This window comes from Muscardinus avellanarius (assembly GCF_963383645.1).
Source record: "Muscardinus avellanarius genome assembly, chromosome: 2".
Taxonomy (NCBI): domain Eukaryota; kingdom Metazoa; phylum Chordata; class Mammalia; order Rodentia; family Gliridae; genus Muscardinus; species Muscardinus avellanarius.
Genome location: NC_137787.1, coordinates 183723770 through 183741705, shown reverse-complemented (window position 1 = coordinate 183741705; position 17936 = coordinate 183723770). Strand labels below are relative to the sequence as shown.

The following is a 17936-nucleotide window of genomic DNA, read 5'->3' as shown; positions in this document are numbered from 1 at the left end:
CTGCTTATTCTTCTCTTAGAGAAAAAATATGCTTAAGCCATTTCTCTTTAGGTATTTGCAATTTAACTCACTACCAATAAATTAGTAACTGCTTTTATGTGCAGTTTTGCTTTCCTACTTTCACAAAGTTTTTCTAATACTAACTTAAAGTAAAAATATTCCAAATGTCCACTGCATGTAATTTATAAACATTTCTCTTAGAAAAAAATTGACAAAGACTTTGATACAAAAATATTCCAGCTGGGCATGATAATGCACCTTTGTAGTCCCAGCATTCAGGAGGCAGAGACAGGAGGATCATGGTTGCAGACAGCCTCATTACTACTCAGTGAGGCCCTTCGCAACTCAGTGAGACTCTGTTTCAAACCTAAAAAGGACTAAAAAATAGAGCTGGGGTTGTAGCTCAGAGGTAGAATGCCCCTGGGTTCCATCCCCAGTACCACAAACACAGAAAGAGATTTCAAAAATTTTCAATGGAAAACTAAATATTGTTAGTTCACTTGATACTATGCAATTTCTGTGACTTTTATTTTTTAACCCATTTTACAACTCTATAAGCTACAAATGACTCTTGGACGCAGAAATAAAATTTATCCTGCAGAAATACGTTTTATCATCTTTCTGTAGATATTGACCATTTTGTAAGTTTTATAATATTAAGTATATCATTATAGCACTTCTATCCTATCTATGTAATATGGAAATTCTTTTTTGTAAGTACTAGCGATTGAACCCAAGGACATTCTACCTTAAAATTATACCTCCAACACTATTTTTTATTCTTTATTTTGAAATAGGATCTCAGTAAGTTAGGGAGAGACTCACTAGGTAGCTGAGGCTGGCCAAGAACCTGTGATCCTCCTTCCTCAGCTTCCCAAGTACTAGGATTAAAAGCATGCACCAACACTCCTAGCTTCAGGAATTCTTTTGAGCCATTTCACAACATCTCATTTATAGTCTTGTTAATTAGTTCATTAAAATCTACCACATGTCTACTTTAAATTTATATCAGAGTTATGTGTTTCAGGTTTTTTTTTTAAGTATGGTTGGATGTTGAGTTGTCATTTTCTAAAGATCTCCTAGAAATAATGTATGTCAGTTTTACAAGGTCATTTCTGGGGAAAATAATTTTATATGAATACTTTGATCAGATGTTCTTCCTAAAATGAAGCTAGGAAGAAAAAGGGTCATAGAAGGAACTCTTGATGAAGAAAGGGCAGCCATATTTAGCAAATAAGGTGACCTAACTGAAGAGGAGGGGAGAGGAGAAGAGGGAAATTCCATAATGTACGTGACATACATTCACAAACATATCCAAGTCAATCAGTAAACTGAACACGAAGAGGGAGGGGGGAGGTAATGGTGTGGAAATTGGGGAAGGGCTAAATAAGTGATGTGTACATGTATGCCTCTAACATGTTGTACCTCATAAGATGTATGACTACAATTCACCAATAAAAATAATAAATAAATAAATAAATAAATAAATACTAAATAGTTTAACCTGATGTGAAACAATTCCCATTCCACAGTCTTGACATTTGATGTAAATATCTATAAGTCTTCAGATTAAATAAGATCCCAAATACTGTTATATTATTGATTTTAATAATACCTAGCTTTCTTCATTTATTTCACTATCTAGGGCAGTGCTGTCTAGGAGCATTGTGGAGTTATGTAATTTTACCAGGGGTCAGTTCGATTTCTCTACTTTCTTTTTACCTAAATTGAATATATGTTTTAAAGTCAAAGTAGAGGCATCGGACTTTAAAATGACTTGAATTTTTGAACATATGAAAGTGCATCATCAAATTTTCCTGAAAAGTAACTCATTATTCATTTAGCCTTAGAAGTGAAGCCCTGTCTATTGAATGTAAGTCATAAGTAGCTAAGGGGTATTCAGAGACCTTATTACATGCTCTTTCCTGCTTTATGGTAGGTTTTCCAGGAAAGATATATGGTTAATTGACCATCATGGAAAAGATAACTGGCAACAATATTGAAAAATTATCATAAAAATGGCTAATAGACAACACTGACATTGATTATATATATTTAAATTATTCATAATATATATAAATAAATATATGCATACCAAATTTATTTTTAAATATATTTAATCATTGTGACTATTAACTGTTAATGAAAGGAAGAAAGAAAATTATCTGGTACTTTAAAAGCATGAAAAGCTATTAACTCTTGCTCTTCTGCATGCATTTGGAACAAGAAAAATGTAAATAAATATCATTCTTTGGACAAGGTGGAATTGGAATTGTGATTTACAGTGACAGGAAGCTGACTGTTTTTACAATCTCTATTTTCACTGTGGGAGTTGGAATGCTTGACTGATTCATGAGTTGGGAACTCTTGATTTTACTAAGAAAATTGACAAAATGCAGCAGGACTCCTTATTTGACATTGTGGAAAATATTCTGTGTTATTCATGGCGCATTTTTCATATTTCCCTGTGTGTTAGTACTTTGTTATTCTACTGCTGTTCGACTTCTTAAAACTTCCAGTAGTGTAGAGCCAACAGGGACTGATATATTATAATATACTTAACCTAAGCTTCTATAAAAGCCAATGAAACCATGTATCTGCAAACTCCAGCTATTGCTACCATCAAGTTGAAGAATGTAATACGGAGAATGTTTAACTTGGTCAATATACACTACTGAATTCTGTACATAACTTTTAGTGTTTTAATTTAAATATGTACTAGTTATATATTTCATCTATATCATTGTATCATAAAATTTCAGACACTACTTAAAGAGAAAATACATTTACAGATTAATATATAGGCCTTACAGTTAGTATTTTATTTCACATTTTCAATGCTTATTTAATTTTCTGGTTAAATATGATTACAAGGATAAAATTTTAAATAATTTCTTTGTGTTCTTTCATATATCCTTTAAATTAAAATTGTTCAGTATTAAATGTAGTAAAGGGAGATAGAAAACATTGATTGAGAGACATTTAGACATTTTTGTTGTTTTTGTTTTTGTTTTTGTACTGGATATTGAACCTAGGGGCATTCTACCTCCAACCTAGGCCCCCAGTCCTAATTATTTTAAAACTGGGTCTATGTTGCTAAGCATCATGCTTAATTGCAAGGTTGACCTCAATGTTGTAATTCTACTATTTCAGCCACCCAAGTACTGGGATTACAGGCACTACCAGCACAGCAGACCATAATATATTTTTCTACTAAATATCACCCATTTAACAACATGTAAAAATATAAAAAACATTACCATAGTAGAATAATAGGCATGTCTCTGAAAAACAACTGAGACTAAAAGACAATATAAGGTTTATAAAAATACACATAGAGCAGAAAACACTGCTTCCTTTGAAATCAAATACTATGTGGACAGAAAATAAAAATTTTAGAGAGCTGGAAGGATAAGGAATAGTATGCAAGGTGAGTGGTCCACTGGAATTTAAAATACAATGTGAATAGCTACAGAAGATACATCTCTGGATACAGCAATGAGTGTGGTGGCTACATCATAATGGAAGCACATGTCACAGAAGAGAGGAAATCAACACGGTGTCAAGTGTGGATGTTGAATATATTCTTACAGGAGCACAAAAGCTGCTCAGGGTAGTGGCAAGGGGAAAATCCTGAGCCCAGTAGCCAGAATTTTCCTTCAAATAGCAGATGTTCCTTCCTAGAAAGCAGGTGGTTTTGAAAAGTGGTGGGATTTAGATCTTCCTGGCATGGATCTCACAGAGGTGGTGAAGAATGGATTTGGAAATTGTTCTTTAATTAGAATGCCAGTCACATATGGCACACACACATGAAGCTTCAGACAATTTAGATGATTCCTTTAATGCCCTTTTCTTGGAGAAGGTGACACAGTGTGAATTCCTGAGGAACTATTTACCATTTATATTCCAGATGTTGTAATGGTATATTCATTCAAAAAGGCTTACTGCATGTCAGCTATTTCTCTTTGCTACTTAGAAGATTCATTCTTCCACACATGGTTCATAAGGATTAAAATATTCCCAACAGTATGAGCCATCAAAGTATTTTTAAAATAAACTTGAATGTTCAGCTATCATTCATAATATTAATATTACATTTTATTTGCTTCAATGCTCTATACTTACTTCGCTTAGAGTGTTCCTGAATAACCACAGGGATTTTAGCTTTTACTGAATTTCAATCTCTTTCTTTATATACTTGTGTGCATTCGCGCGCGCGTGTGTGTGTGTGTGTGTGTGTGTGTGTTCTTTTGAAGCTAATACAAATAAATTGACTTATACTATGATCTAAATATCTGTATCCCCTCAATATTTATGTATTGAAACATAATTCCCAATGCCAAATATCATCTACAGGTAGGGCCTTTGAAAGTGATTCGGATGCCACACAAAGGTGATTAGTGCACTATAAAAGAGAACTTAGCTCTATCCTTCCCACCAAGTAAGAATTCCTAGAGGCTGCCATTTTTGAAGCACAAAGCTGGCTCTCACCAGAAACAAACTCTGTGGGTACCTTGATCTTGTGCTCTCCCCCTCCCTAACTGTGAGCAATACATCTCTATTGTTCCTAATTATCCATCTAAGGAATTATTTTATAGCACCATGAACAGACTGAGACAACTTTGAAGTACAAGATTATTATAATAATGACTTAATTAAAAAACTCATATTTTATAATGACATTTATTTGCTACAAAGATATGTTGAGTGTGTGTAAAACACTTTACATGAATTATATCAGTTAATCCTGAAAACAACCTGAAGGTAGTTACTGTTTTCTGCATTCACAGATGAGAGCATGAAGCTTAGATGACATGACTTAGCTGGGATCCAAACTCTAATTATAGTCTGACTCCCAACATTCTTTTCTTTTTTTTAATATACTTTAATTGGTCCATTGTAATTACACATCATATTGAGTTTCAGAGTGAGAGAAACACACTTGCACATAGCACTTGGTGTGTTTTCATTCAGATCACACCTGCTCCCTCCACCTCCCTATACATGTTAGGGAGATGAGATAGCGTTAATTCAGGCAATTTTATTCAGCCATTGCTCTATTCATAGCCACTGGGTTCTACTATCAAGGAGGAAGCTCAGAAACATAGCCACAGACAATACCAAGTCAGAGATACAGCACAAACTGATAGACTCCGAGCAAGACCTACTCCCTAACTCATTTTATCTCCTCTTACCCAGCCCTGTCTAAACATTCTGTCCCTCATCATCTTGTTGGAATTTTAGAGCTATTAAGATGTGATACACATGACACGACATTCTGATCTTAAAAAATAAAAGTAAAAATGTGATTTAAAAATGCCTCAATGTGCCTGAGCATGGTGGTACAAACCTGTAATCTCAGTAATTGGGATATTGGACATGAGCATCACAGATTCATAGCCAGCCTCAGCACTTAGTGAAGCCCTGTGTAACTTATTCAGATCTTGTTTCACAATAAAATAAAGTAGGGGTGGAGATGTAGCTCAGAGGTGGAATGCACATGGTTCAACCCCGAGTTTCTCCCCTGCCCCCCCCCAATGTCTCAATGGTCTATTTGCATTTTGGTAATATACAAAAGAAACATTCAGCATAAAGCAAACACCTTTATGTCTTTGTTCCACCCATTTCCCTTTTTGATGAACCCTCCATCTCTACATATTCTTTTCTAGAAGAAAACTCTCTGGATCCAATTCAGATGCCTCTTCTCATTGGGTCCTTGTGCCCTGCCTTTCTATACTAATTTTCTCTTATAATTGCATTGATGTGGAAACACTGAAGAGCAACCACCTGGCAGCCACCAGCAGGACCTTTTCAGAGAAGAGCAGTGGGAAGGAGATGGAGCAGGCAAAATCCAGAAGCCCTACTAACAAACAGAGACAGGGTGCTCCCTTAGCTGCACATATTCATAGAGTTCATTCCCCAAGGGAAAACTTTTATAAAATAAATTGTATTACACTTGTATATAGCAATGTTTTAAATACAACTCCAGCCATAGTATGCTAAGCATAACCCTGATACGTACCTAAGGGAATAAACTTAATGAATCAATTTATAAGTTCTGTTCACTTATTTCTTGTGGTTTTAGCTACTGACTTCAAAATGCTGCTGAAAATATATTTCTCCTAAATATTTGATGTCATGAGCTCATGTAAGCACATCTCTGTGTTAGATTTCAATAAGTTCACGAAAAATAAATGTCTACTTTTAGTCAGCTTTGATTTTCTCCCAAGTTTAATTCCTACATTGAATATAGTATAAAATATATACGTATAAAATATATAAGTATTTTATACTTATATAAAATATATAAGTAACATAGCATAAGTATATGTCTTATAGTATCTAGATGACATTTTATTCCTCTTTTTCATAATAAAATAATGGCTAGATTATAATGTTTGAAGGGCAATAGTGACTTCTATCTATCGATTTACTTACATATATATGTATATATATATACGTATATATATGTGTGTATATATATATATGTATATATATACATATATACATATATATATATATATATATATATATATATATATATATATATATATATATATATATTAGTGGTACTGGGGTTCCTGGAAGCCCTTCTACCTCCGGGCTACACTCCCAGACCTATTTTATATTTTTGAAACAGGGTCTCTTATGCCAGCGTGGCTGGCTTCAAACCTGTGCGATCCTCCTGTCTCCGCCTCCCAAGCGTGAGGATTACAAGCATGAGCCACCACGCCCGGCTATTTACTTATATTTTGAACTACATCCCAGCCCTTTTTAATTTTTGTTTTTTTTTGTTTTGAAACAGGTTGCTAAGTCTTGCTACTTGCTGACGCTGACCTTGCTGAGCCCTTCCTCTAGTCTCAGCCTCCTAAATAGTGGAATTACAGGGGTGTGCCACCATGCCCACCTATAATACTTATTTGTAAATTACCAGTAAATATCAAAAGAATATTCTCTTTGTGTTAGTTTTTACATTATACTAAATTTATTTGCTTAAGGAAAACTACTAATTACAGAGGATTTATTTCTTCAGAGATTTATGAAGCTTTAAAATAATTAGAAAATCTTATAGTATCACCAAACAAAAGCAGACATTTAATAAACACCACAGCTGTAATAGTTACAACAAATTATTTGAAGGCTGTCATTTCTCTGGGTATTAAACATTTTAGCCTTGTTTGAATCAGATTATGTGATATCTATACTCTTGAGCTATGTTGCTCTAGTCTCCAACAAAATTTATTTTTCTCAAGTAAGTTTTCAGGTCATGTCTTACTTTTTTTAATGAAAGAACATCACAACAAATAATCAAATGAAATCCATTTGGGTTTTTATTTAAAAATATTGTTTAAGAATACCTTCATTCAATGACCTATGCATACGATGTTTCAGGAAAGTTTTTTAAACATAAATTGAGACTAGGTAAAATATTTCTCCTTTAGAGGGAAGTTTCCCTTTAATTAAAGGAAGAAATGCTTGAATTATGCTATCTTCATTTAATATGGCTAGTAGACAACTATCCTAAAACCATACTTACTACTTACATTCCTTTGTACTTACTACTTAGATTTTTATTTATCTGGGGTTTTGTTTACCATTTATAATTTTCTTATACTTAATATATATGAAATATATTTTCCATTTACTTTTATATATTACAGGCTAAAATATGTAAAACATATAGGCATTATATACATGAAACATTTAAGCTTTGTCTATGCACAAAAATCTATGTGGATTAAAATTCTTTAATCAACAAATACATGAATGTGCAGATTCAGTTTTCATTCAGTTTTCCTATATGCTTCAAACTAAATTATGCTTTAGTATATAAAATTGAATAACATATAAAAATTTGAAAAGAGCATCCTATGTAAGGATAGAAGAAAATATTTAGTTCTTAGTCTTCTTTCTTCTACCTAAGAATGTAGATATAAGTACATGAAGAAATCATTGGGACAGTTCATTCCTGTCTGACACTATGGAATACTTTGAATATTTCCAGATTCACTCTTTTTTTTTTTTTTTTGCAGTACTTGGGATTGAACCCAGGCACATTCTACTTCTGAGCTACAACTCCAGCTCTATTTTTTTTTTATTCTTTATTTTGAAACAGGGTTTCACTGAGTTGCAAAGGGCCTAAGTAGCTGAGATTGTGCATGAACCATGATCCCCCTATCTCAGCTTCCAAAATGCTGGGATTACAAGCATACACCACCATGTCCGGCTTCATTTTTTAAATTTTATTTTGTAGAAAAAAAGAGAAATTTCTGATATTCCTAATTGGCTTTTTGGAATCCATCTATTTATCATTATTTGCCAGGCCTTATATATTACACTTTGCAATGTCCTGTGCACAAGATGCAAACACAGTTCATAGGAAGAGACAGTTACATTAAAATAGAGTCATAGATAGGATTCAGTGAAAATATAGAACAATTCAGAGATCTGTTTAAATGCCTGTTCATCCTTCTGCTCCACATCAAAGGACAGAGAAGAAATTTCCTTCACCAACAACTAGTAGACAAGTGTGAGCGATCCCGGGCCACAGAGCACTGCGGAAGTATGATATGCTTAGAAAAATGTGTGCAAAACGGGACCAACTGGTAGGTACGCCGGGAGAAGAAGGCAGTACTTATTTATATTTTATAACATAAAGATCAGAGGTTACATCCAAGACAAGAAACAACAAACACCTTTTAGCAAGGGAGTCTCAAACAGAATTGTATTTTAAGAACATTATGAGGTACAAGAGAGACTGAACTTGAAAAAGACTGGCAGGAGAAAGATAAATAGCAAGGAGAATATTAACAATCGTTCAAATAACCCCCTTGGCAAGGTGCGCGACCATCAGAGATTCTAATGGGTAAAAGCAAAAGAACTGTCAGAATTTGAGTAGAATGATGGATAGCTAATAGTAAGGGTTAGATTGTGAGGTGATTCTCTGAAATAAAAAATTCAGAAAGGGAGAAGCTTTGGAGAGGTCGAAGATTCCAGTTTGTGGTCGTTTGAGTTTAAGGACTGAGGTGCATACTCAAGGTTTTGTTATTTTGTTTTGTTTTGTGGTCCTGGGGATGGAACCCAGGGTCATTCTACCTCTGAGCTAGACCTCCAGCCGTATTTTTTAGTCTTTTTTTTTTTTAATTTTTGAAACAGGGTCTCACTGAGTTGCGAAGGGCCTCACTAAGTAGCTGAGGCTGTCCCCAAACTGCAATCCTCCTCTGGTTTCTGCCTCCCGAATGCTTAGGATTACAAGTGTGCACCACCATGCCAGGCCCATACTCAAGGTTTTAACAAAATTTTATTTACAAAGGTCTGTGTATATTAGTAATTAAATGGTATTATGTGCTTGAAAGCTATCATCATTTAAGAGGAATCGCTGCCCACAGTGGAAAGGACATCACCCAAGGAGAATATGTAATATGGAGATAAGATAGGCTTGAAAGCGGAGACTATGAAGAAGCAGGGTGCAGATAGGAAAAATAGCAAAGCAGATAATGTCTCTGTGAGAGGTGGAAAGAAACTTCTCGAGGGTACAGCTGTATCAGAGAAATCAGCTTAGAAAAGGTTTGTAAGAGGTTTGGTTCATTTTTGGCAGATTCTTCAGGCAAATCAGACAGACTAAAGATTGAAATTTCCCGATGCATCAAACAATCCAGGGGTCATTAAAGGCCACTTAGCACTAATAGGGAAATTGTTAACATGAAAAAGCACAGCAGGTGAGTATATCTTGAAGAAGTGGTTAGAACAAATATAAGCTATCTCTTCAAGGAAATTTTGTAAAGTTTAGTAAAAAGTTGATGCACCAATGAAGTAATGATACAGAGCTTGAGGTAAGTACTGAAGAATTTTCAACTTGCTATTGTAAATAGGGAAAACAAGTTTATGGAAAAGATCTTACTAACATAGAGGACAGTGGGGACATTGATAGATCATTTAAATAGACGAATCATTGTCTTCCAAAGAATAGGGAAATTGGATGACTTGCTAAGGATTCTGGGATTAATTGCCTTAAAACACTTTGTGTGTACATGTATGTCACTGTGAATACGATTTATAGTATGATATGAAGCTAAAATGCACCAATAAAAGCATATTTAAAAACACTTGAGATATTCTCCCTTTTATAAGGTATTGTAAATGTTTCTGAGCTAATATATAGTAAAGAGTAGGTAAGAGACACTGTCTGGTGAGCTAGGAAGGTAGGCAAAGCAAGGGATATTGAAATGTTTTGTGTTTGGGGCTTGTTTGTGATGATACAAGAAAAAAATGCTATTGAAAGGTATTAATGGCAAAAACTAAAGAGTTAAATGTGTTACAGCAGGGTCTGAGAGTACAGAAAAGCACAGAGTATAAAACAGCAAGAAGTGGTTACCTAGGAGGGTTTTATGAGTCAAGACATCACAGTTATAGATGTGGGTAAGACTGGGAAACAGGTGTTATTGAAATAAGAAAATAAGGATATAAGGATTCTGGCATGACAGAGAGTGGAGTGAATCATCTCTGTGAGCATTAATGGCACAATATGATAGCAGATATATGAGGACGAATATGGTGTGCCACATGCCAAGATACTCAGTTACTATAAGCAAGCGTTAGCGAGTTGGAATCGAAGTGACAGGCTGGAAGTAAAGATTTTAGAAGTGAGAGTACTAGATGATGAATGTATATGGGACCCAAGAAGTATGATCTACATATTGGCGTAAAGTCATTGAATCACGCCAGCTCAGAAACAGTGAAAGTAGGGAATTAGAAGACACCCCCAAAGGGTACTGGAAAATCAAGGTATTATATGATATGTATTTGATTATTAAAAAAGAAATTTAATCTTATAGCCAAATTGTCAATAGATATTGAAGTGTCACCGTGAAGCCCAATAAAGAAGGGGCAGATCATGGAAGACCTGAACATTGTCACCTTGAACATGAAGATATAAAATTAGTGTGGGTCAGGAAATGGCCGCATCAAAATAGTACTGTATTCTCTCAAAGGACAGAGATAGCTTTCTGTTTGGATAGGAAGGCACAGGGGACAGAATATGAAGAAATTAAATGTTAAGAGAAGTATGTACTGGAGCAAGTGTAGCAAGTATGATTAGGACAAAACACTTTGATGAAAAACAGTATGGATAAGAAGACACATTTTTTGAATGATAAATATAATAGTTGTAGCTAATACTTACCATCGTATTTAATATACTCTAGGCATTGTTTCCAGTACTTTAAATATATTTACTCCTCTGATTCTGACATGAACCCCATGAAATAATTCTTAACATTTTGCAGAAAATTTAAGGAACTTAACCAAGTTCACACAGATAATACAGAATCAGCACTAAAGCAGAAACTATGATTTCATGTTTGAAATATTAACAAGTTTAAATTACAGTCTAGTGACAGAAGTGAGAGTCATAGTGTTATCAGATTACTAAACTGTTCACTGTGACCCTTACAATAACATAATTTTATCACTGAGACTGATAGTAGAATGGTCTGAACTATCTTTGACTTGAATATCTGCTGTAGGAAAATTAGATGAGTTGCTAAAGACTATGGAATCAGTTGCCTTAAAACACTTCAGACAGACTTCTTATATATGGTATTGTAAATGTTCCTGAGCTAATTATAATTTAATCTTTCTCCCTCATATGCATACATATGTATGTATGTATCTGAGACACATATAAAATTATGTGTATAATTCAATACATCAATTCATTATCTATTCCCACCTATTTATCTGTATCTATATTAGGTTCAGTAGTACATCTGTGAGATAATTAGGGAGTGTGTTATTATATTAAATTTCCACCTCTACTTCTTTAAAAATCCCTTTTCATTTTTCTTTGTTTTTGTCGCTGAACTGCTCTGGACAGCATCTTCTCAATGTTAGAATTCCCTCCTCTAGTGCGCATACCTACACCTCTGCAGGCCCTTTACTCCCCACCAGAACATCACTTCTGTGCCCAGCACAGCCTCCTCACTTGGTGTTACAGTTGCTGCTAGAGCAGCAGAGATAACAAGGGCTAGAGTAATTCCACAATGTTGTGTCTACTCTATGTCTTATAACTGAACCTCTTCATCTACCATACAGAAAATCTTATCATGAAGATGAGCACTCTGGGATATGGCTTTCATGAAATACTACAGATCGCCAGTGCATAGTACCTCTTTGTTGAATGCTATTATTTGTACAGTGCAATGATACATCTTAGTTTGGTTCAAAGTCATGCAAACAACATGCACACAAGATCTTGATGTGTTTCCCTTCAGGTCTCGCCTCCCTACCCACCCCTCCCTACTTCTATTTACTCATTCTAAGTTACAACCTCAGGAAATAGGTCCATGGCATAGGGAAATCTACTTTATGAGACTGGCAAAATGGCTTCCAATACACTGCTTCCCATTGGATGACATTAACAATTGTAGTCCTCTTTACTGAGTGGAATAAATTATTGAAAAATAATGAGTTACTATTTTTAGTTTTTTCTTCAAAGATTTTCAACAGGCGGCTGGTGAATTCACTCAACAATTGAGTATGAAATATATTTAGCAAAATTTAACTAAAAATCATAGAGGAAGATATAAAGAAATGAAGAATCAGAAATATCCCAAATATTTTTTTTAAATTTTTTTATTGGTGCATTATAGTCATGTGTCTTTTTTTTTTTTTTTCTTGCAGTACTAAGGATGGAACCCAGGGTCATTTTACTTCTGAGCTACATCCCAGTCCTATTTTTTTTTTAATTTTTATTTTGAAACAGGGTCTCAGTGAGTTGCAAGGGGCCTCACTAAGAAGCTGAGGCTGCCTGTGAACCATGATCCTCTGATCTCAGCCTCCCAAATGCTGGAATTACAAGTGTGCTCCAACACACCTGGCTGTAGTCTTGCATCTTAATGGGGTACAAGAGGATTGACTTTCTATGTCACATAGTATCTTTGATAATACAGATATTGGACATGTAATTCTCTTTTCAAAATTAAGTATTCTTATGAGAAAATATTTGCTTTGTTTGTTAAAGTATAATGAAGTTTGATCATGAGTCAGAGCCACACAACATAAAATATAATGCTTAATTTGTTTTATTGATTGACTTAAGGGAGTTTATTGAAATGCCACATATTTACAAATTATGATTAATATATCACATATATTCTGTACTGAATTTTTAATGTAACAAATCACTTAGTAAAATAAATTTAAAGATTGTAAGCTTTTAATCTCACCAACTAGAGTAATAATAAATATGTAGTAATAAACCAGCGAAATAAGAAGTGGTTAAAGAGAAATTCTTTGTTATAATTTAAAATATATTTCATTGTGTCACAAATTGTATATGCCTTTAGAATTTAATGATGGAAATATTATCAGCATTCCATTGGAACATTTTAATTTAAAAACTGGCTTGAAATGACTTGAAAACCAAATTAAATATAATTATTGATTATATTTTTAGAGTTAGGCCAAATAAATTACTACTTTGATAATGTAGTCAATTTATCCAAGTGGTCCTAAAGTCTGAGGATTAGAAAGGCTCTATTATAAAATATCATGGTCTTTTAAATGTCTCTGCATTGCTCATGTTAGGATACTTCTCTGAATAACCTCTTTAGAAAAGTGTGTCACTGCAAATAATGGAGTCCTTGATATTGCTGATCATATATTCAATATGAAACTTGCTTGCGATGTAGTTTTTTCCCTAAGGACAATTCAACTTTGTTCATTCATTCATTCATTCATTCATTCATACATTCATTCATTCATAACCACAAAGGGTAGAGCTTGTGGTGGAATAGACTTAAATTTAATAACCAGTGATATGATTGAAGGTATCAGGAGAATGTATCAAGTATATATTTTTTTGGCATTGTGCAAAGGAATCTTCCAAGAACACCATAGAAAATAAAAAAGGTACATGCACAAAAATTTTATAATCCAGAAGAATCATGATCTGTATTAAAAAATAACAAGCAAGCAAGGAAGAAAACACAATAGAACACAAAATTAAGCAATGAAAAGGAAAATTCATTCTATACAAGGCAGAGACTGTGTGCAAATAATCTAGTGTGAACACACAATATTAGAAAAATGCTGCTTCTTCCCGGAAGCCAAAGTGAAGACATTGGGTGGTGACTAAGGTGGGTGGGCTTAGGGTTTGGGGTCAGTCCCTATCACTCACTTTGGTTTCTACAAATATGTGAAAAATTGTCAGTGGATTACTAGGTTTACAAATATCTTCCAGCATATACGTCTCCTATCCTTAAAGATTCTTAAAGAAAGATAATTTTCTCATGATATTCAATAATCTATGGAAGGCAAGACTGAGAATTAGATAAAACAATAAATGACACAGTTCTCTATCACACTGTGACACAAACACACCTATCTAGAGTCAGTTTCATTGATGGTCAACTAAAACATCTAGCCAAGATGAAATAGTCACAGTTCCCCCATTCCTGCCCGTTGTGAATGTTTATGTATTCTTAAGTATAAGCTTTTGCTTGAACTTCAAGCCCATTTTCCTTAAATCTCTGTCAATTAACATGTTCTTCAAAGATGATCTCCAATGGCTTCACTGCTCCACTTCTATACAGATATTATTTCTCCTGTTCTTTTTTTTTTTTTTTTTTTTTTTTTTTTACCATTCTCTACCCCTGCTCCATATGGGATTTTTACTTTCAAATGTCTTCCACCCTCAGCGTTGTTGTGTGTCTACAGAGCTCAGCTTCTTGAGAGTCTATTGCTCTTTCTCCCTCCTCTGTCTACAGCAATTTAGCTTCTGCACCAAGCAACTTTTATCCTCAGTGTCTCCTTTTATTACATCTCAGCCTTGAGATGAACACACACCAGCTGCTCACAGTGTGGTAAACTGAATTACACTGAAAGAGATGAGGAAGGAAAACAGGAGCAGGAATAGAAAATCGGGACTGGAAAACATTTCTAGTTCTTATGATCTAGTAGTTTTATGTAAGAGCATGGTATGATTTTTGTTTTTGTTTTTGCTTTGCATTGGGTAGTGGGGATTGAACCCAGGGGCTTTCTACTTATCTACTTCCAAGCCACATTTCAGATCCTTACTTATATTTATTTTTTTAAGAAAAAAAAAGGCTCTTTCTAAGATGCTGAGGGTCTCACTAAATTGCCAAGACTGGCCTAAAACCTATGAGCCTTCTGCCTCAGCCTCCCAAATACTATGACAGGCATGTGTTACCACTTCTGGAAAGGTTTATCATCTCAATGAAATAAAGGTTAGTTGGTTGGAAGAATTAAAAAAAACTCCACCGAACTTTAATGATATTGTTTAGAAACAATAACAAAAAAAAGCCCTCAAGTCACTAAAATAAAGCATGAAAATATGTCATCACTACTGTCCTTATAGAAACAAAGTAGATTGGTAGAAAATTGTATGCCAGAAAAATTAGATAATTTCAATAAAATGAACAAATTCCTAGGAAGACAAGAACTACTAAAATTAGCTCAAGGAAAAAAATCCGAATAGATCTATGAAAAGCGAAATGATTGAGTTAGTAACTAAAATACTATCCATAAAATAAAAGTTCAAAAGGCCAAGAATAGCTTAACTGGTAAATTTTTTCAACAGTTCAAAAAAAACATTATCATCAGTTTTTCACACTTCTCCAGAAGAATAAATAAATACCACTTCAGTTCTTTTCATGAGATTAGTATTATGCTAATACCAAAATCAAATAAACACAACATAAAAACTATGTAATAATCGTTTTACTATAGACTCAAAAATACATTTAAATCTAATCCAGCAAAATAAGAAAATATATACTCTGACCCTATGTAACTCCCTCTAGAAATGCAAGATGTTTTCAACATGTGAAAAACAATCATTCTAATACATCATATAAGAAAACACACAAACACAATTTACTGTATATGAGAGAAACATAACCTTACAAATTAAACATTTTTAATGATGAAATTAACAAATATTCAACAAAGTAAGAACAGAAGAAAATTTTCTCAATCAAATAAAGAAAATTTAGAGTAAAGCCTATGGATAACATCATCCTCAATGCTAAAAGACAGATAACTTACCCTGCATACTCAAGAATAAGTAAAGGACATTCAACTGATCTGTCTCTAATCAAGATTATATTTGTGGTTCTAGCCAGGACAATTAGTAAAAAAAAAAAAAGAAATAAAATTCCTGATTAAAAACAAAATAAACGCAGGCATAGTCGCTTACACTTGTAATCCCAGTACTTGGGGGGCTGAGACAGGAGGATCACTGGTTCGCGGCCAGTCTCAGCCACTTAGTGAGACCCTTCGCAACTCAGAGAGACCCTGCTTCAAAATAAAAAATGAAAATAGGACTGGGTATATAGCTTGGAGGTAGAATACCAGTGGGTTTCATCCTCAGTATCTTATAAAAATATAAATAAATAAATAAATAAATAAATAAATAAATAAATAAATAAGGCAGGGAGTGTAGCTCAGAGTTAGAATGCCCCTGGGTTCAATCCTTAGTACCACAAAAAAATAAATAAATAAAAATAAAAAACTATCTCTCTATGAAAAAGACATATGCATAAAGAATATGTAGTCAAATATATTTATGTATATGAAAAAAACCTGAGGAACACAGATAACTAATGAATAGATTCTTTGAGGTTAACAACACAGGATCAATAATCCAAAAACTCCATTGTACTTCTATAAACTAGCAAGAAACAATCTGTAACTGAAATAAAACCATTTCACTTAAAACAACACAAAAGAGAATGATGTACTTATGAATAAACCAAAGGAGGAGGCGGAGTTGAATTCTGATAAATCAAAACCTAAATGTAAAATTTAGATTTATAAAACTCTAAGGAAAAAAGTGAAATCTTCATGATCTTGAATTAGACAATGTTTTCTTAAATGTTATACCAAATCACATAATTACACTCTTAGAGTATGAATTTTATGTGTATATGAATTACATGTAAGTAAAAAGTATAATTACTAGAAAATAAGGTTTTTCTATAATGCAAAATCAATTGTTATTTACTATGGTAATAATAGAAAAGAAAGATAAAAATCTTATATCAATAGATGCACAGTATTGTATTTTTTTAAAATGTGTAAACTAGCCAGGCGTGGTGGCACACGCTTGTAATCCCCGCTCTTGGGAGGCGGAGACAGGAGGGTCTCGCAGGTTCGAAGCCAGCCTTGCTGGCTTAAGAGACCCTGTTTCCAAATAATAATAAAGTATAAAATAGGTCTGGGAGTGTAGCCCAGAGGTAGGAGGTTTCCAGGAACCCCAATATCACACCACCCAAAAAAATGTGTAAACTAAACCAGGCATGGTGGCAGACGTTTGTAATCCCAGCATTCTGGAGGCTGAGACCAGAGGATCAAAGTTCATAGACAGCCTCAGCTACTTAGTGAAGCCCTCTGCAACTTAGTGAGACCCTGTTTCAAAACAAAGTATGAAAACTAGGTCAGAAGGTGTATCTCAGAGGTTGAATGCCTCTAAGTTTCATCCCCAGACCCACAAAAAAACAAACAAAAAATATGTAAACTAGAAATATAAAGAGACATCTTTAACCTGATTAAAATAATGATAAACTGTATGGAAAACATCATAGTTAACAAGGAAATATCAAAAACTTTCCTTTGAAGATCAAAAACAAAATAAAATTTTCTAATTGGTCAATTCAATTTTTAAAAAGTGCATAAAACTGGCACAAAAAAATACCCTGATCATTATTTTTAAACATTATATATGTAGAGAATCTATGATAAAATATTAAAACTAAAAAGCATGTAGAAGATCATTGGTCATAATATTAACATATAAAATATATTTTATTTTCTTATACTAACCATATCTAGTTAGAAAATAAAATTTTAGAGATACACTCTTTAGGATCAAGGCTTTGTTGAACGTGTTCTAGAAAAAATTGAAGATTTTTAAG

General features: G+C 33.8%; 1 protein-coding gene across 1 annotated transcript in view; it reads right to left on the bottom strand.

Annotated features, from left to right (window-relative positions):
* The window catches only part of GPC5 (glypican 5), a gene marked incomplete at both ends in the record, with an annotated part of 697712 nt that overhangs the window by 50293 nt on the left and 629483 nt on the right, over window positions 1–17936 (bottom strand). The window lies entirely within an intron of this gene.